Below are 20,862 nucleotides of genomic sequence, written 5' to 3'. Positions count from 1 at the left end.
CGTCCTTTTGTCAATTGCAAATTACCCCATTAGAAATTTCCTCCTGATTTCGTCAGCAAAAATTAAAAGAAAAATAAGAATAAGAGAACGTTCAACTACTTCACGCTAAAAGGTCAAAATTATCACAGACAATCTGTCATTAAATTTACATTCTAGAAATAAACAAATGATAAAGTCAGAACAGTGCAAATGAAACGGAAGTGACGTGAACTCTTATGTATAAATATTCATACAGTCTACTGTAGTGCGTCAAAGACTTATGCGACCAAAAACAATTGTATCAAATTTCAGTTCAATAAAATTGATTAATTTCAGAACGACCAAACATTTCCTTATTTTGAATTATGAAAATTATTAAGGAATTTATTTTTAATTTCAAAAATTTCAAAAACAGGTATAGATTCAACTCCAAACGTTGTCAGACGAATTGAAAGCTTTTGTGCAAATTCTATGAGGAAATTCTTAGGACACAGATCCTCCTGAAGAAAATCCAACGATTCGAAGATGCAATTCTTCGATGGCAGGACCCGTATTTTTCAACATTTCCAACATCCCCTCGCGCCGCGATGCGATCTGTCGTTTGCAGCAATAGCGAAAATAATGATCGAACCATCGATTGGGACATTTAAATTTCACGCTCTATAGAAAACAACGAGGACCACCGAATCATGGTGTTAACGTTAACGACTGCAGTATTCGGGAGCCGTTTCGTCGAACGCGAAAATTAAATGATAATGATATCGTATGCCGACGCCGCGTGAAATACTTGCGGTCTCTAGTCGAGAACATTTATTTCTCTCTTCCTCCTTCCCTTTACCATTTCTCGTCATTCTTTCGTCTCTTATCCAAGTCTCCAGTCAGTCACCCCCTCTTCGCTACCCTTCGTCATCGTATTTTCCTTTCTGTTCGCCCTTCCTCCTCGTTTCTGCGTTTTTTATTCTGTAAAAATCCTCGTTAACTCGAATCACGACTCGGGCCGGCGACTTTCCACTTTTCCCGGGCTAAATAAATCGTTAGAGGTGGCTTGCTGGCCGAACGCGAGCTAATGGCGCTCCACTTGTTATTGTTCCACAGTGTTCCTCCGACGAAACAGACTTTAATCAACGTTCCAAAACGCGGCAATCAATCGTGAGGTCAAATGGAAGCTTCCTCGAATTGGTTCGAAGAATTTCACTGTTTTGAAGAAAAGAATGGATCTAGCAGGGTGGATCAACCCTTGCGCGGTCAACTCCCTAACTGGCTAACTATTTCATTAACAAATTTATTACGTTCTTGTGAAAATATGAGAAAACCACTTGGCATAATCATTCTTTGAATATTTCCACGTCGATATACGTTTTTAAAATAAAAATTTCAAGTATCAAAATCTCAAATATATTGTTTCCCGTTTCAATTTTCAAGTTTGCGTACACACATTTTCTTCTGAAGGAAAACAGAGAGAAACTTAACAGGTTTTGTAAAACTGACGGACAAAAGGGTACTTGGCTTTCCAGAGTCGAACCGGGAACAAAATGGCTGAAATGTACAGCGAGAAAAGCGACGCTCTTTCAGTGATATTTTAATAAAGGAAACTTTATTTCTTGAATAATTTCAGCGACTCTACTGTGTTCGAAGTTGTTATTAATATTAAATGGTAATTTTATGTTTAAAATTATTAGGAGTGCAAAGTGTTGAATAACGTAAGAAATAAGGAGCCCTTTTTATATCAGGCCCTTCTACGCCAGGAGCTAAACGTTGCAACAAAAAGATCATTAAGCCTCCCTTGAATCGAAACTGGATATAAAAAAAAAAAAATGAAATGGTACACAATGAAAGCAGCAATCCCACGAAGGCAGAGAAAATCCGTTACGTAGCCATCATGGGAGAACGTAACAACCGAAAAATCACGTACATTACCCTGAACAATAAATTCTATTGGTCGTTAGACCCTCGAGCACACGCCAGGGGATCCCCTAATCCGACCTAACGCCGTAATATCGTTACCTTGTTAAATAAATGTCACAGCAGGAGGGTTGCTCGGGGCTGGCCAGTCGGTCTACAAAAGGCCAACCCCTAAAAATTGGGCCAACGTCCGTACCGTTCAAAATGGTGGACTAACGCGTCCGTAGCTAACAAAGAAATGCACAAAAAGGAGTGACGTTCTAGCGACTGCAATCTTTCACGGCAATGGCCGATTGCAACCCAACCCCGACGATTCGTTGACTGAAAGACGAGATAATCGCTTGTCAACCTAGCGTTGCTTCTAACAGACCTCGCGATCATGATTTTGCAACCCCTTCTCATTTTTTCGAGGAGCAGATTTTGTATCCATTGTTACCATTTTCAAGGCGAAGATTTTGTTCGTATCTTCTACTCTGGCAATATGCAAATTTTGGATGTGGAAATTTTTCTTAATTAATTTAGAGAAAATTCCTTGATTTGGTTTTTTTTTGTGATGAAAAACATGGAGAAATTGTGGTGAAATGATACAATTGGAACTGCTCTTCGTTGTTTGAATAAATTTTTCAATTATTTCTGTGCCATATCTTATCTACAGTGTGTAAAATTTGTAGAAGAACATGGAAGTCATCAATGCCCAGCTTTGTGACTATTTAAAAATGAAGAAAAATGGAGATTGTTAAATTTACACTGATAATTTGAAGTAGTCGAAGTTCTAAATTAAAAAATTACAACTTAGTGTAACTATTTTCGTTGTGATAATTGGTAGAGGAAATGTGTGTTTCATTAAAAAGCTTCAGTCAGGGTTGGACGCATGTTTTGTGAATGAAAGTTCGTAAAATTTACTGTGTAAATGTTTAGTGGAAGGCCTAAAAGTGGTTACGATATGCGCCATTGCGACGGCAAGCTTCTTTCGTAACAACAGGAAATATACCTTACCTTTGCACGATTGTTTTCAGAAATTATTTTTCAATATTCTACACTGATTCTATATAAAATCATATATCTTATGTAATGTGTAATTTACCCTTCCTTCATGTATTGATACAGTGTCTTTTTACATTCATTCTTTTTCCCATTTTATTTCCTTACAATAAAAGAATAAATAAAAAATATCAGAATGCAAAAAGATATTGTTGCAAAATTTTACAACGAACAAATCATTATAATTAACACTTTGATGGCTGTACATTTTAGCAAATCGGTAACCCTTGCAATTTCATATTTCTCTGAAAAATTTTATAATTTGCAAGTTGCTAATAAATAGAAATAAAACAAATAAATACTGATGCAAAAAGTAAAATATTAACGCGTTGCGTCGCCCTTCAAAGTGCTAATAATTTTATCTTTTCCTCAAGAGAAGATCTCTACTTAATTTCGTTTTTAAGTAACTCCGCTGAACACGTAACATCGTAGCAGAGATTCAGAAATTTCAATTCGTGGATAGAGCAAATTTCAAGCTGCAATGAAATCAAGAGCTGGCTGGTTCACGCGACACGCGAGAGAGAATATTCTTCCATAAACTTTTCATTCCATCGCTCGTTCCATCAAGCTTTTCCCTGAATGCACGAATAAAAAAAAAAAAAAAAGGAAAAATAATAAAACATGCTGTTTTGAAAATCCATTCAACACGCGCATTCATCGAACGTAACATCGATGAACGTTGATCGTTATCGGTGACGACAGTTTTCACGGTTTCGAATAATAATGCAATTCTTCATCATCCGGTCGAGATGTTTATCCGATATCTATGCGCAGCTGGTAACAAATGTCCGTTTCTCACGCGACTGACAACCGCGATCTCTATCTACCTCCTTTGTTTGACTGATCGTTTGATTCTCGTTAGATAATGTCGAGAAGAACGTTTAAACAAAATACAAGTATCTCTAAAGTGACTTAACTATTGTTTAATTGACGATAGCTGTCGAAAATGAACGATCAACGAGCCACAGGTGCGTTTTCATGAAACGCACTGTGTTAAATTTCAAAGGGTAAAAAAAATTATTTCTCTGATGAAAAATACGAACAGAAAGATATTGGATAGCTAAATAAAACTTGGGAGAAAAATTAGATTTTCTTTGACAGTACTTGGATGAAAAACAGAAAGATATTGTGCAGTTAAATAAAACTTAAGAGCAAAACTACATTTTCGTTAACAGCACTTGGATGAAATTTAATTTCCAAGTATCGTCGTTGCAAATTTTACTCTATTTCGAAGACTTTCCCAAATTTCTCCTTCGAAAAGCTTAAGAATCATGAAATATATTTTACCCTATTACGGAGACATTCCCCAAATGTCTTCTTTGAGGAGCTGGGACATTAAACTGGATCATTAATTCTTCCCATAGGAACGCGACAAAGTTGAGATCCAGTCTTTCTGGTGGCGGTAATTACGATCTCGAAGGCTCAAACACAATGACTGCGAAACAGCAGTGGAAGACGATCGAAAGAAGAGGTATGACTGCGAGGATCCTCCTTGAGTCTTCAGAGGACGAGACCGCAGGAAGACCATTAGCACCGTATCATCGGCCTCGCAATAGTCGTTCTAAGCCTTTAAGCGCCATTTTGCTTTTCAATTTTCCAGCCGCGATGCTCGCCACCCCCGCCCCCCACCCTCGCGTCGCCTGGAGAATCGTCAGTCCGTCGTTTTTCTGTCACTAATTCCTCGCTGTTCTTTTCTGCGGGGCCTAATGCCAGCTTGAGGCTACGCGGCTGCCAAAGCGAGGACACAAAGGGTGTGCGGCGGGGGTGATGGAGGGTGGAAAAACGAAGGAAGGAAGCCGCGTAGTCGCGCTGCACGCGTGTGCAAGCGCGAGAGTGATCGACAACACGTATACACACACATACACACACACGCGTACACGCATAGGTGGAAAGAGAGAAAAAGAGAGAAGAAATTTTACAGCGCGACAATCCACAAGGTAGGAGAAAATAATTGCAAGTTCCGTCAGCGACGACCGTGAGGGTGGTTCTTAGGGGGTTGAGCAACGTCGAGGGACAGAGACGGACGAAGTTTCGAGCGGTTTCCTTGCCGCGGGAAGAAGCAGCCAAAAGGGAAGGAGACGTTAACTGTGGACCCGTATGCGTGACAGAGACGGAGAGATCCAATTAAAAATATTACACATTACCCGCTACACCGCTAAAATGTATTTACTGTTTAAAAGCGGCACAGACAGAGGGGCCCCAGCTCTCTCGCCCGCTCACCTACACGCTCGTCAACTATCTACATGCATGTCCATTACCATATGTGTGGACGGGTGATGTGTTATGATCTTAACGCCTCCGGTGATGCGTACACGCGTGTGCGTTTTATAATGTCAGCCCTGTCACGGTTCAAACTGGGGATATTAATTCGCTCGATGACTCGAATTGAATTTCCTGTCAGCCTTCTAGGATGATGGTCTCGGAGAGTTGATAGATTTGAAGAGATTCGGTGCTTAGATACTGATGGTGACACTTTAGACTCTTCAGTGGAAAATATGAGGAGTACATAGCTGTTACAGGTCCATTGGGGGTTCGACGATGGAAAAAGTAATAATTTGTTGTAAGATACCGAGGGTAAGAAGAGTTAAGGGGAATAATTAAACAAAAAATTAAACCTTCGCGGGCGATCGACCGAACATAATTATCATAGTGATTTATAATTATATACTCATTGGGTAATAAGTGTATAAGTGTAGACAGCAAAGATTTATAATTGTTACTTCTTTTTTACCTTAAATTAATAATATCCTGTTAAGCTTAGAAATCCTCCGTCTTCAAAGGGTTAAGAAACTTTTATTTATATATATCAAAATAACTCTGCTCTTAATTGAAACATCAGGGAATTGATATGTCTATTCTGCTGGACAGACATGAATTTACATAGAGATTGTAATGTCTCGTTGATTGCATCGAACATCAATGAATCTGGGAATTGATCAGGCAGCAATTGATACTGAATTATATTCTGAAAGCGAAACTAACGACTATAATCCATTTGCACAGTAGAATTTTGCTACAGGATTTTCTTCTTCTAAATAAAAACCTCCCTTATCAAAATATCCTTCGAACAATCCCGATTTCTTTATCAAAAGCGATACCATATCGGAAGAGAGAGTAACAGCAGGAAGATCGAATCTCTGGATCATTGAATAGTCCAACAACTGAGAAGAGCTAATCAAGCCCATCTTCCTCCAACCGCTTCATCAATGATTAAACCGGAAGAAGAGACGGAACAAGGAGGTACCCGTGTTTCCTATCGAAATAATCGAACTAGACGAAGGCAACGGAATCGATCTGCCTCCATTCGCGGTTGTTTTCATTCACGGTGTCGGAGTTGAAAGAAATCGCTGCGGAATTCTCGATTCCTGTCACGAGATCCGAACGGAGAAACGGTACACCGGGTCCGTTTCCACGTCCAGCTAGTATCGGATCGATGGCCAGCGCCGATATTGGAGGTGACATGTTTTGAAACACACCCCTTTCATCGGTTACCAGTTCCTCGATTTCTATGAGCGTATTTAGGAGGCGGTTTCTTCCCACGTGCTTGCCAAGAAGGGATATAAGTGTCGTGTTACCAGCGTGTACCGTGTACCCCTGGCCACCGGAAGAAATTTTGACCGACAGAAACCCGACACTTCGATGGATCTCTGTTTTTCGATCTTCATTCAGATCAACGTCGTTTTCGATCAACGCGTCTCTTTCAATCTGCATGTTAACTTATGATGATCTTTCATTGATCAATTACGCTGACGTTAACCTGGTGCATCGAAATAAAAATTCGATATTTAATAATTTCTTAATAATACTAAAATTCTATTGAGCCTTGGATAACGAAGTTAAATCTTTGTTAGTTCAACGTATGGTTTTGTTGATTAAACATTGTACGTGTTTCGTAAGTCCGGGTCACAATTGATCTAACTGTCGCCATCGAGGGTTAAAAGTACTCAAAAAATATATTCTGATATTTAAAATCAAAAATTATACGAATCTAATAAAAATTTGGAAGAATTCAAATGAAACTGACCATGTTTAGAAAAATACACGATAGCAACGCTTGTTAAGGATGCAATTAATTAATTTTCAGAACTTTAAAAATACATATATCTCTTTTACTATTTTTTTTTCCCTCACCGTTTCTTGTCACACGTTAATTGTTTTGATTCATTTCATGAATATCGAAACACGTACGATCACTTTCGAAGCAACAGCACAATGGTGTCCAACGTTGGAGCCAATAAAATGTCCCTGCTGACATTTCGTGTGTTCCGATATGGCTCAGGATGGTCGTGCGATACCTGCCATGTATCTGAAGAGGTCCATTTAAACGTCCCTCGCATGTCCTCGCCGCTGACATTACATATCCGGCCAGGTATCGTTTGAATAAGTTAATTAAAACAGGTACGGCTTTCAGTTTGGCCGAAAACAAAGGCTCTCGCTGTCAAACCGAACCAAAATAAGAACCATTCAGGCCTCTTCTACCGCTTCTTCGTGACACCCACACTTCGTTCCGAACGGAAAGAGCCTCTTTTTGTCATTGCGTGTGTCCACATTTATTATTTCTCTTCGAGTACGATCCCGAACAGTACAATCATCGAACCTGATGTCCGCAAGAATTCTTCCAACATTTTTCAATATCAATATTTTTAATTAAATTTAATCTTTCTGGAGATATTGCAGTAGGATGAATTTTCACTTAGACCTACGTGAAATTTCCTCGACAATTGTTTAATTAAAATTTTGCACGTTGGAGGATAAAATTCTAAAATTGAAATTGTCGCTAAGCGTGTCAGTATTCGACGGTTAATTTTTCCATTTTTCACAAGTATATTCGACTGACGGGGTTATTCTTGTCATCCTTGCTCGATCGAGCCAGGTTCCGCGGTGGTGTTTCAATAGGAAACATGTCTCTTCTGGCACACGCACGCCATTTTTGAATGCGAGGTGAAGTGTTCCGTGGGGTGTCGGCTTAAGACACTCCTTTTTGCATTAATTGAAAAAGCCGATGCCAGGAGACGCGGTGGCACATCAAAGAGAATGTTTTCGTCTCGCGGAACGCCATCGTGCAAACGAAATAATAAACAACATCTCGTTCCCGTTTCTAATGGGATGGCTGCTTGTCACCAGAAGCACATCGTCAAAGATATTCCAGCAGAACGAGAGAAAAAAAAAAGAGTTTCTCCATGTGGATGTGGCCTCGAACGAGGAACAATACAATTTGGAGACGTCTGTGAATAATTATGCAAACTTGTTGTCGTGGATTAATCGTGCGATACGATTGAAGGGTAATTTCTACACCGATGTTAATATTTAATCCATAGAATTTTTCGAATGTACTTGTCATTTCTGCTAAATACTGACCCAGTACCTAAAGTTTAGAAATTCATAAATTGCAGATAATTTGGAGGTTTTTCAAATCATACGAAATTTATATAGTAAAAATCGGCCAACATTCACCTTCGAAAGCGAAATTTGAATAAAATTTTCAGAATCAACCCTTGCATCAAGACATTTGATCTTAGTGAAATTTTCAGCGATTAAACTCCTGGGAGTTTAGAAAAATAGAAACGAAAGTCCAATTTCAAAAGCACCGAGTTCGAACGAGCTTTCCTCAATCGGTTACATTAAGATACTTGATCTCAGTGAAATTTTCGGCGAGTAAACTGCGCGGGTTGGAGGAGAATCATCAGGAAAGCGATGGAAGAGGAAGGAAAGAAGAGCCGGGACCGTGTCCGTCGGCGAAGAAAATTCGCAGGAGCTCTTAGGAACGGTGGTGGAAGTTGCATCGTCGTTCACAGCGAAGCGTGAGGATCCGAGTGTGTGCGGAGTGTAACGTGCAATCGAGAATCCGGGCTGTTTTCGCGTCTGCGACACACAGCCCAGGAACAAGGAAAAACGTTGCACGTATATACTCGCAGACATCCGCGAGGGGCAAGTATATCCACATGTTTCAACGTGTCTCTGCATACATTATCCTCAGCGGAGAAGGGTTGAGGGAAGCGCCTCGCCGACCCCCTCGCCGACAGTGATCCGCGCGGCAGCGACTTCGCCACCCTCTGCCCGCTCCTCCCGGCCCGTCGCGAGCCCCTTTTTTCGCGGGGCGAGCAGAGAAAAATGCGCGATATAAAAGGAAAAATTTTTCTTTGCCCTCTGATTGGCGGTTGCCGTGGCAACACCCGGGCCACCTCGGCCTCTAATTATTTCCAGACACTGAGAATCGAACGAGCTCTCCCACGAGCTGCCGGAATAGCCCGGCACCACACACATTTTTCCATCGTATCCATCGTCACCATTCGCATGGCGCGAGGGGTGGAGGAGGGTAAAAAAACCACCTCCTTTCCTCGCCTCACCTCGCCAACCTACCCCTCTTTTCTCTCTTTCTCACCCTTTACCAGCGCCACCGTTGCTCTCGAGGGTGTTGATTGTTGATAGTCGTGCCACTACGCCACGGGAGGGAGAGACAGAGGAGATGGAACGAACAAGGGGATGATGGAGACACTGGATAGATGGATAGATGATAGATAGAAGCGGGGCTAGGTGGTATTTAGCGCGGTTTAACGGGAAACAATCGGTAAGAGCATCGAATTGCTTGCTCGAAAGTGGAGAACTTTCAGATGATTAGAAGTAGCGAGTCGTCACGGTTTATCATAGCGAGATGATAGATGAAGATTCCTTTTTTTGGTTTCAATTTTCCTACCATCGGTTAGGTTCATTAGAATGATTAATTACAAGATGAATTCGATGCGGAAGAAACGCGGATTATCAAAAACGAAGTTGCACCGACTGAATTCAACAACGGAAACGCGAATGTACATTCACCACGCGTCTCTCTAATCAAACACAATTTTCCGTATCCCCGTCGTCGCATCAAAGCGCAGCAGTTGAAAGTCCGCGTGTTAGCTCGCAGAGGATCCGCGAACGACAGAACTCTTTTTTCACGCTGCATTTCCAGATCAAACATCAAAGCTGTTTCCTCGTGCCTCGTCGCGTCGTCGGTCAGGTTGAAGCGCGGATGCGACGCTCGTCTCGGAAAACGTTCGGGGAAACCTATATTCCTCCGTAGACAACGTATCTAGACGTGCGTTTCAATCCTCAGTCTAATAAAAAAATTCTTTCAAACGAAAACGTTATTCTCCTCGGAACGTCTTGTTCCTGGTTAAAAAATTAACAGCTAGCCTCGCTGTGTTCTGCGAAGGAAACTTATTCCCCCTCGTCTATGGAATAATAATGCAGGCTCGTTGCATGTTTGCGAATCTGACTCTTCCCGATATTCCCCTCGTTCAACAACGATGTAAACACCGGCAGTGAGTAAACCAAGTGCAACAACGACGTCGTTGTTTTCCTCTGCTGACGGGAGAAAGACTGGTCTACCAGGAGGATCCTCGCAGGATGATGATGAAGGGGGCTGAAGAAAGAAAATCGCGTGTCACTGGAAAGTGACGAGCAACCAGAAGATGGACAATGCAATTTTTCACGTCTAACCAGCCAGGCAGGCTCATTGTCTTCGAAACGAGCGTCGGTTCCTCGCGAATGGAGGCGTCGGCGTATACAGCGGATCGCGAAATTCGCATCTAGGTAATTTTCCTTCGTAGGCTGCATTGTACGGGAAGAATGTTAGAACGCGCGAATGCGAGTTCCCCTTGTAACGGGGTAGAAAAGGCTTCCCTCCTTTTGGAAACGCGAAGACATTGCCCTGTGTTTTCGATAGGCGACGCTAGTTAGGGTTCACCGTTGTGACACCTACAACCGTGCCTCCCCTAATGTCTAATAACTTTCATTTTCAAAGCGTTACGATTATTCCTTATGCAGTTTCTTAATATCTTAACGCCGTGAAATTTTAAACGACAGCAGAAGAATACACGTGTTTCCTTCGGTTGCAACAGTAAACACGGATATCCATCGGTCAAACGAAAAATTGTCAATCGATGACAAGGGACTCTTTCGAGTTTTCCTTTGATCCTTCGACAAAAGGAACGATGTAAAATGTTTGATACGCTTTGTATCCGCAAAGTGTTCGAAGGCAGCACGCAACGCTCGCGTGAAAACACGAGACACGACACCGAGGACGATTTCGAATTTCGAAAAATATCCCACAAACAGAGGCGGGTAGAGCAGGGGGTCACAATGAAGGAGAAAACGAAAGGGAGGAAGAGAATGAAGGAGTAGGAATTGAAGGGAACGTGAAAAGGCTCGCTGACAAGTCGTAGAGAGGCGCTGTTCCGTGGCTCGGGTTCCTCTCAAATTTCAAAACTCGATTCTTCGACAAATTAGCTCGGACATTGGAGGCAGACCCCTCGGACCTCACGGACCCGTTTTCATTCGATTATTCCCGCCCGTGGGATGCACGATTTTACGCCCTCGTCGGACCTCTCGAGTGGATCGATTGAAAGCGAACTCGGAAGAACGATTCGTCTCTCGGACCTTTTACCTGAGACAGTATCCACGTACATGCTCTTTTACATTCAATGGAGCCAGGACAATGAACTTGGAAAAGCAAGTTATCCATGTTTTTTCGCCTTGCGAATCATGGACGCATCTGAATGTATTTTTCTTTGCGACAGAAAGAGGCTGGTTTTGAAACGACGATCTTTTTGTATATATTACTGGTAGCTACAATGTCTGGACAATGTGTATTGTCAAAAATGATCGAGAATTTATGAAGCAGAGACGAAAAGTAGTAAGCAAGACGTCGATGAAACGTAGCTTTCGATATCGACAAGGTGGCTGACATGGACGATGGAAATTCGCATCGACGGGACGTGTCGATGAGAAAAATTGAAGAATTGAATTCCAGCGTGAGACCTCGCTCCAAGGATACCGAGGCTACTTTAAAAATCTTTTCTTATCAACCTTATCGATGCTCCGTTACCTCGATCCATCTGTACAAAATTCACCTATTTCATAACAATTCAAAACCCCCAAATATTTCAACCTTATAATCTGAACAAAATTAATGGTCATTTTGTAATTAGATAATTGTCAATAAAAAAAATTTGTTCCTCCAAAAGCGGAATCGTTGTCGTTGTTTCTAATTAATTTACGTTTAATCGCGTAACGAAGCACACCAGCTGTTTCCTTTTTTTTTCTATATTATTTTATTTTAACATCTCCTGTAATTTGTTCGTTTTAATTAATTTCCACGGGGCGGAGCGACGCGACTATACGTAGAATTCGTTACTCTCTCACGCGCATTATACGGGGCAAATAAGCATATATAAATAATGAAGCCGACGATGCGCAACAATTTAATTACAACGTTCACGCGGATTTCTTCCCCCGAACCAGGCGCGGTGTGTGTTCTGCGGCCCGGAACCAGTGTGTAGGTGCATCAGTAATTACGACAAAGACGGACAAGTGCTGCTAATGAACTCTTCATTCGGCCCAGACTACAAATAATTTACATCCTCGGCCGGAGGAGATGTAATTTCTATCACAATAAAGCTTCTCGCCTTCCGCGAAACTGTAACGCCCGGTCCGCTAGCAAATCGCGGTACTCGCTGAATAAACAATCCTGGTCGGACTAATTGCGCGTGAACGAGTAGAATTTTCAATGCCAGAGGAAAATTTCTGTTCACCCGAATTACCGAAAAATTCATTATTTTCTCGAAAACGAATTTCTTGAAATAGAATTAAAAAAGGTTTTTAATTTTATACCATAGAAAGCTTCAGGGAGAATAAATATAATAATTTTGTGCAATCGTTAGATTTTAATTGAGATTGTTTGAAAGGAAGAAATATAAGCAAAGTAGAAACTTTCTTATTCCTTTCTAAGATTCTAACAGTATAGAAAAATTGTTTTCGAGAAACTTATTTTATTCGATTTCAAACAGTTTGGTGTCAACAAAGTTTAAGTAAGAAGGTGAACCATCATCACCTTTTTATTTTTTGATAAAATTCTATCAATTTCTAATTGTGTATGTTTGATCCTGAAGAATTCAGTGTCTATAGTAAATGTAATTCGATGAACGGAAGTGGAAATAGAAAACAGTAGATGAAAATGTTGCGATGGCACGAGTCAGACGTCGAATTCTACTTAAATTTCTGCGGTTAGGCCTACGTGCCGACGGATCGCGTCTCCCGTCGCGCGGCAAACCATTTCTCGTGCAAACTTCGTTTCCTTCCCTCTACAGCTGAATATATTAAATTGTTGAAATCTCGTTTAAAAATTTCGGAATAAAGAGGGTTTAGACTACTAACTATAGAAAAATTTTCTTTCGAAACTAAGGAATGAAATGCATAATTATTCCTATCTAAACAACTTTCAACCTCCATTGAAAATTTTTAATAACTGACGGGATAAAAGTTATCGCGGCTCTTTTTTATCTGAAAATTTCGCTCCAACTATATCTGTTGGAAATAATTATTTCTACTTTTAATCATTTGGATATTGAAACAGCAGCAATTTGTAGTTTTCCGAGTGCAGAATTCAAAGTTGCAAGCTTATTATTATATTCTGACGATACTTATGTTCAATCTTAAGACTTCCTGATTGCAATTATTATACTCGTTGAAAGTTTAATAATTTCCTTTGAGAAATAGGAAAGCAAACATCGTTTGAATCCAACCACAGTGAAAATCTGATCATTCCCAACGATTCCCAGGGCTGATTGCTACGCGAATCGAATTTCCACGTTCCGTGGATCTTGGACGACAGGCAGTTTTCCGAACTGTACGAAAAATTTTCATATTTACAACGTGTTCCATTATGCGGTTGGCGAGTTCGAGCGGAGAGGTCCGCATTGAAATCCCGCTGGACAAAAGTTGTGTCGTCCTGGACGTGTCCAAATATTGTCGAGCGCAGATGTCCGGCCTCGGCTTTTTACAATAAGAACACGTCCATTCAGACGTGCGGAAACTTTTCGCAGCATCCGGAAAAATATTTTATTCGACCGGGATTGGACGTCGACGCGACGTTATTTCGAATATAATCAAAAGGATGTGTAGTCGATGCTCGATATTCAAATTACTTGAAAATACTTCTGTTTGTAAATAGGAAAACTTTTACAACTGAATTTATTTAATTTATAGTAAACTTAATTAAATATCAAACATGCGTTCTGGGCTCTCTATTCTACCACACCCAAAGTCTCCCCATAAAATCCGTGAGAAAAAATTCCAAGGATCCAGATCTAGCTTTTACCAGAAAGATATACAGCAAACAAAGAATAAAGAGGAAGAGCAAAGGAAATAAAAGAGAAAAACAAAACCCAAAAAAAAAAGAAGACATACCGATGGAAGGATCCTCGTATCAGGCGTCGATCGACGTGCCCCTTTTTCCCTCGCCCTGTAACGCGCCGAATCCTCGACAAAGGGAAGATAATAAAAAAGGAGGTGGCGAGGAGAAGACGAAGGCGATCGAGAGAAAGAAAAAGCGAGTCCGGCGTGTAAACTGCGTAACCTGACGCCAGGCACTGGTGGCAAAAAACTAAACGCAGAAAAGGCCAGGACCCCGGGTCCGTGACGGAGCAACGATCGTGAACTATTTCGAAAACCATAGCCTGTAACACCATCTCTTTCCCGCTCTTCTCTTCCATCATCTTCTCCCCGTTTCTCTAACACCCTTCATCCCCCTATAACTTGCCTCACCTCGCCTCTCCTCGCCGCTCCTCCTCGCACTGTTTCTACGTCCCCGCGAATTGGTATTATGGTGCAACCCCTCTCGAACGTTGATGCGGTTCGATTCACGCGTTGATATTTCACGCGAGCCGCGCATTTCCGCTCGACGAGGAGGCTCTGTTGGTGGCGAGTGCACGCGCGTGCATCGATACAGGCAGCCCGTTAATGCGTCGAGCAGCCAGCTAAAGAGGAAGCGGTGAATTTCGACAGAAAAGTTGAGAAAAGGAAGCGACGACGCGAGAGAGGGTTGGCGTTGGGGGTGGGGTTCGCCGAAGGTTTCAGAGGCACAGAGGAACCGCGAAGAGGAAAAGTAGGGGAGAAAGAGAAAGAGTGAGAGTGAATAAAGAGGAGGAGAGTAGAGAAGGTAGTGTGAAAGAGAAGGATACGCGTCTGTAAAGGAGAAATCATTAAAAAAATCCGAAAACAAAGGAGAGGAGGCGTGCCTCGAGCCAAGATGGCCGTACTACTGGCGGCCCGGAGGCAGGAGCTTTTAATTAATGCAAAAAAAGCGAGGGGTGAACGATGGGAGGGGGCAAAGGAGTCGAGAGTACAGCAGCGCCTCCCGATTTCTACCAACTCTCTCTCTCACTCCCTCTACCCTTTTTACCGCCCATCGTTGCGGTTCTTTTTTTCCCTGCAAAGTCACAAAAATACCGATCGACGATGCTCGATAGATCGTTCGACGCGGCGTATGTGGACGACCCGAGCGACCATTCTCCCAGACGTCTCTCGTCTAACGTCCTGATAATAATCGAGACACGAAGAGGGCTGCCTTTTCGCCCCGACTGTACCGCGTAATGGGGTAGATGTGTGCTTTGTGTGCACCAGCCCTTCGGGAGTGTTACAACGGGTGGGGATATCCAAACAGGGGGTGGGGACATTCGTAATAACTCGACGTATAGACCCTGCCACGTTAGAGACGCCTGTCTAACGTGCATTAATTTCCAATTCATTTTTCAGGAGTTAGAAAATTTATTCGTTCGTATCGAAGATACATTTTAATGGAGAATAATCGAGTTATTTTTTGAATTTTTTTGTAGAATTCATAAGGTGGAAGGAGACGGAGTGGTCTCTTCGTATAGAGACACCCTTACGCCCGCGCAAAAATCAACATGGCAGGGAGGACGCAGAGATGGCGGCTGCGGGCCGACTCTCGCCTCGTCTCGATTCGTTTTCTCTCGCCCCCTGCGCCACCGGGAAACACGATTATCCGATTTAAATACGAAATCGCGTGGCCCGCGATTTCACCGCGCCCGAAAACTAAGTAAATCGGTGCTAAATAACCAGCTAACGAGCCGACTTACGGGGCTTCTTCGTCGCCGGGAACCGGTGACTTCACCGAGGCTGCTCGTCGGAAATCAACAAATTTGCATCGAGTCCTTGGTCTAACGCTACAGGACGGACTTTTACTGGTTCCCGGGGAGGAATTTGGGAATTATTCTTCAAGGAAGCTTTTTTTTGTTATTCATGAACTGGGGGTAAACGTTCTCCAGGGGAAAACAGGGGAAACGATTGACGAGAAGGGTGGCAAAGTTAGAAAACACAGTCCCTTCAAAACTTTCAGAGATGTGTTTAATTTTATAACCAACATTAAATTATGTTACTTAATAATAATATGTAAATGCTGAAGAAGATTTTAAGGGTTCTGTCGCAACGATTTGTCAATTTTATATTTTGATAGTAATGTTAAGTACTTTAATTTTCTTTATTTTGATTTTGACTTGTCAGGTTTGTTAGATCTCTTGTTTGCGAGAGCTAGGAGCCCTTATTTCTGATCCTATCGCACCCCCATACTTCAAAACCACAAACCCCTAACCGACAGCTGAGATAAAACGAACCCTAACAAAGATTTAGAAATTAAAGGTTTATGTTGCCTTCCTCTTTTGAAAAGTCTGAAAAAATTCTAAAATACTTATCAAAGTCTCTGCTACATTATACAATCATTCGTTACGTCAAATATTTAAATTTGTATTTAATAAAAATAGAAATTCAGAGAGAAGTTCAGACTTGCTTAAGATTACCATCGAAGGGGTTGAAAATTAATCGCAGTACCGATGTATTCTGATCTAATTCTTTGAAAATTGTGTTGGTTGATTACCGAGACTTGTTTTCCCTTTGTTAAGGATGAATATTTAACAATTGTTTCGAGGATATTGATAGAAACGCATCTGCGCGAGAATGAATGTCTCCCTCGGAGGCGTTCCGCCGCGTCCTCCATCTTTCTTTCCTTCCGGAGGAGAACGCGTTCGCCGTATTAAAACCCTCGGTCCTTGCAACGACGACACACGGGGGTTGTTTTCACGTGACCATGTTCAATTACTTACCGAGCGTACATCGGTATCGACGAGGGAAAGGCAAGACTTCGGGAGGAAGGTGGCTGCATCGAGGGTTCGGTAGACCGGAGCCATTAGTAGAAAAATATTTTCCAAGGGGCCATTTCGAGTGCCACCAGCGTAAACCCTTTAGGGCTGCTACAGGACGACGGGGGTTATAAACGACTTACGTATCTCGATTGAAAGCTTAATGACAAAATGGCGACACCGACAAGACGCTCCGGATGAAAATACCCCGCGCGGGAAACTATCGCGAGATTGTCTTTCGCAACGCGATACGATCATTTCAATTCGCAATAAAAATATGCAAATCTTACGCTAATCAACCCCTAATGAACAAATGCTCTAGGATTAACGTGGTGGATGCAGGATCATTTTGATCCATAACTAGAAGTCTAAGTTTACATCCATAACTTTCGATCTAAGTCGAAACGATAAAATTAACCAAGAGTACTGTAAAATTAATTATTTACATTAAACGAAAATTAATTTAATTACAAATTGTTTGCCTCAAGTTTTTCGAAAGCAAGATTTCCTTTCCCATTTTTTTTTTTTCTTTTAATATCAAGTCACAAAGTTTATCTATTCTATCTGTAAAGGGTAGTAAAATTTTAATTTTCTTTTTTCAAAGCGGAAACGACAAGAATCGGGATAGAAACTTATGCATAAAGTATGATCGCACGCGACGAAGGTCGTGCGTTCTCAAGATGGCGACCGACACCCTCGAGTCGCGGAGGGCGCGTCTACGCCCACGGGGGGATGATAATCGAATGCAAAAATAGGGTGCTCGGTAATGCTGTGCTCGCGGATAAAAAAAAAAAAAACTTTCTTTCACACGATGCACCACGAGCTATTGTTGCAGATACCATTAAACCTTAAACCCGTCGGTTTTCGTGGCACCCCTGGATATAATGACGAGCAGCAGTACTTAACATATGCGCATAAATCTATTATTAAAATTCACGTCCTTTGTGTCGACCACGTCGACATTTTTATTTCGTACCCTATACACCGTACATATGGAGCGTTCGTGGAATCTGAGGAGCGCATTAAAAAAAACCGCGCCATCCATATGCCGTTTGCCACTCTAATCATAGCTATTATCGCGGACACGTCACGAACACCCCCGATCCACCCCTACTTTTAACCCGCCATACCCCATTCTTCTCGCAATACACCGACGTGTTACGTTAATGACCCGAGGCGGAAAGAAAAATCATGAACGATCGTGATTCTTCGTATACAGGGTGATTCTGGTAACGAGGACGCGTTGGAATAATTTTCTATATGCAAAGATAGAGAAAACAATGGAGGAAAATTTTATTCGCATTCGTTGCAAATTTTCTTTTCCCTATTATTATAAACGTATTAATATTTTGAATATCATAAACTTCATTAAATTCACGTTACTAATTGCAATTGACAAATTTCGTCTTCGACAAATCAAAGCGAAAAATATTTCAAAAACGATTTTTCGAGCTGTTCAAAGAACAATAATTCTTGACTCTCTACAGTCTTGGTAAAAAGAATACGGACATCATCGAAGAAATTGCGTATCGTCGTTAAATCAAGGAAAAGTCTGGTATAGAAGGAAGAAGAGAAGAAAACGTTCGTTCGCGGTATATCGAAGAGTACAACACACAATTTTCCTCGAACCACTAGCTCGCTACAAAAGATGTCTTCTGCTTCTGACAAGCATTCAGTGGAAAAGGAAGAGAGGAAGGAAATTCCTCGCGGAAGCGAAAGGACATCGGGCAGGACGGACAGTGCCTTTAGGATCCTCGGACGAGGGCACTTGACAATGGCCAGGACGAAACGACTTTTCCGCGTCGGACCTTTGACGAGGCAAGCTCTCCCGTTTCTATATACCGCATCACCCGCACTCGTTTTATTCTCCTCCACCGCCCTACCGGACCCTTTTATTCCAACGGCTCGGAGAAGGAGGAGGCGGTGGCAGAGGCAGAAGCTCGCGAAATTACTGATAGAAATTTTAGCAATTTCCCAAATGGTTCCTTTCTTATCGAGAAATCGAGCGGTCAATTAAAAGGGACCACGAGGATCTCGTTCCCTTCGTACGAAAATGGAAGCTAGAGGGGTCTATTTCCACCTCCTCCCAAGAGTTATGCTGCAAGTCGTTCGAATTTATCTTCGATCCAATTCCTTCGACGTGATTTTTACCATCGTCAGAGAGGGATCTCTTACCTCCACATTTTCTTAGGCTTAATTCAACCCTCGAATAGAAATATTTAAATAAAAGAAAAAGAAATACCTATCATTGCCAATTACTCTATTATTAGCAGATTCATTTCACTTAATTAAAAATGATATTCATTCAAGATTTATTATCCGAATATCGATATTATTGCTGGTAGAATATTCGGAGAAATTTCCGGCATCGTCCGAGGTAAGAAGAAGAAAAATTGCTAAAGAGGGACAAACGGGGAATGGTAATAGCTCGACTGTTTGCAGCCAACGGAGCATACAGCCATTTTCTATCAAGAGTTAGCTCGTTAGCGTTTAAGCGTAATTGCATCACTCGTAACCAGCGTGCCTCGAGGGGGTTGAATCGCCTTGCAAAGTCGCGTGAGTCATTTTGATTGGATCCAGAAATTAAGGGTGGTAAAATGGCGGCAGCTCGAAACTGCCGTTGGCGAGGAATCCGGCCCACGACAATGCCAGACGTGAAATATTACCAGCGTCTTGTAACTTTTATAATTGCAACCAGCTAACGAGTTAGCGAATACCATCCACGACGCTCTCTCGTTGTTTTTAATTTATAATCGTCCCTGATTTTTGCCCGACTGCTGTTCGCGAAAAGCAATCGCGCGACGATCGTAAATTTTTAAACAGAGGAATATTTTGAAAATTTCTTTTTCAATACACCTGGAAATCAATTTTGAACACAGACGAATAACGTGATATTTTTTATCTAATTTCTAGAAAAAGAAAAAAGGGGAGATGAAAGCAAGGTTCTCGATGTTGGTCCCGTTGGCGGGCAATCGAGCGGCGAGTAATTCTCGAATTTAATAAGGAACTCGATCGAGGATCGTTAATAGAATGAACGACAGCATCCGAGTATCGGTAGGAGGGGGGTGGCGGAGGCATCGAAATAGAGCGAAACGTGGCAAGACGTCGTCGATTCGCCGAAGGATGTCAACGAGACATCCTGGTATTTTATCTCATTCGATTATCGGCACGAGGTATTATCGAATTTATTATCAATTTTCGACGAACGGCAAATTTCCCGGGGCGAGGAAGATCTTGCCCCGGTGGTTTACGGTGATTCCCTTACCCTTTTTCAACCGGGGGACTCCATTTCTATCTCCAGTCGACCGGAAGTCTCGCGCGAATGGCTGCTCAGCCATTTCCGCACGAAGAAGAAATCAAATGAGCGAACGATGGAACCCGCCGGGTAGGGGCTGTTAGGGTGATGTACTAAAAAGATAGGCTCCAAGGAAGGGATAAGGGTCCCCTTCGGCACTCTTATCGTACCCTACCAATAATTTTAGAGAATGTTTCAACGTTTCTTCTTCCTCGATCCTTTTTTCTTTATTTTCACTCCGGAGACTTTCGTATGTGTTCAAAGGAAGAACACCTTTCTTCGTGATTAACATGTTCACCGACGTGTAAATCAACAGTAATTCCTAGGTAATTGTATCGAAAATAAATTGGATTTGAGAAAAAGATAAATTACATTTTACGCTTATTGTAACGCTGAAAGGTACTTTGGTAATTTTCTCGTTTCCCATTGTGCGCGATGTATGAACATAGTTATCCAACTAGGATACTCCTCGTCAAACAACAAGTTACGGAATAAGCTATTCCGAACTAACTTTAACGAGAATATCACGGGGACGCGTTTAATAAAAGTCATTACAACGGAGTGAAGTTAAGTTGCTCCTCGTTCGTTTCTGCTTAAATACAATTAAGGAACTTCTCGCTGCTCAGAGCGAAATTGCTTTATTTGCTAGAAGTGTCATTTATATCTGTAGAC

This window comes from Osmia lignaria, chromosome 9 (assembly GCF_051020975.1).
Source record: "Osmia lignaria lignaria isolate PbOS001 chromosome 9, iyOsmLign1, whole genome shotgun sequence".
Taxonomy (NCBI): domain Eukaryota; kingdom Metazoa; phylum Arthropoda; class Insecta; order Hymenoptera; family Megachilidae; genus Osmia; species Osmia lignaria.
Note: the sequence above shows the minus strand (reverse complement) of the source record.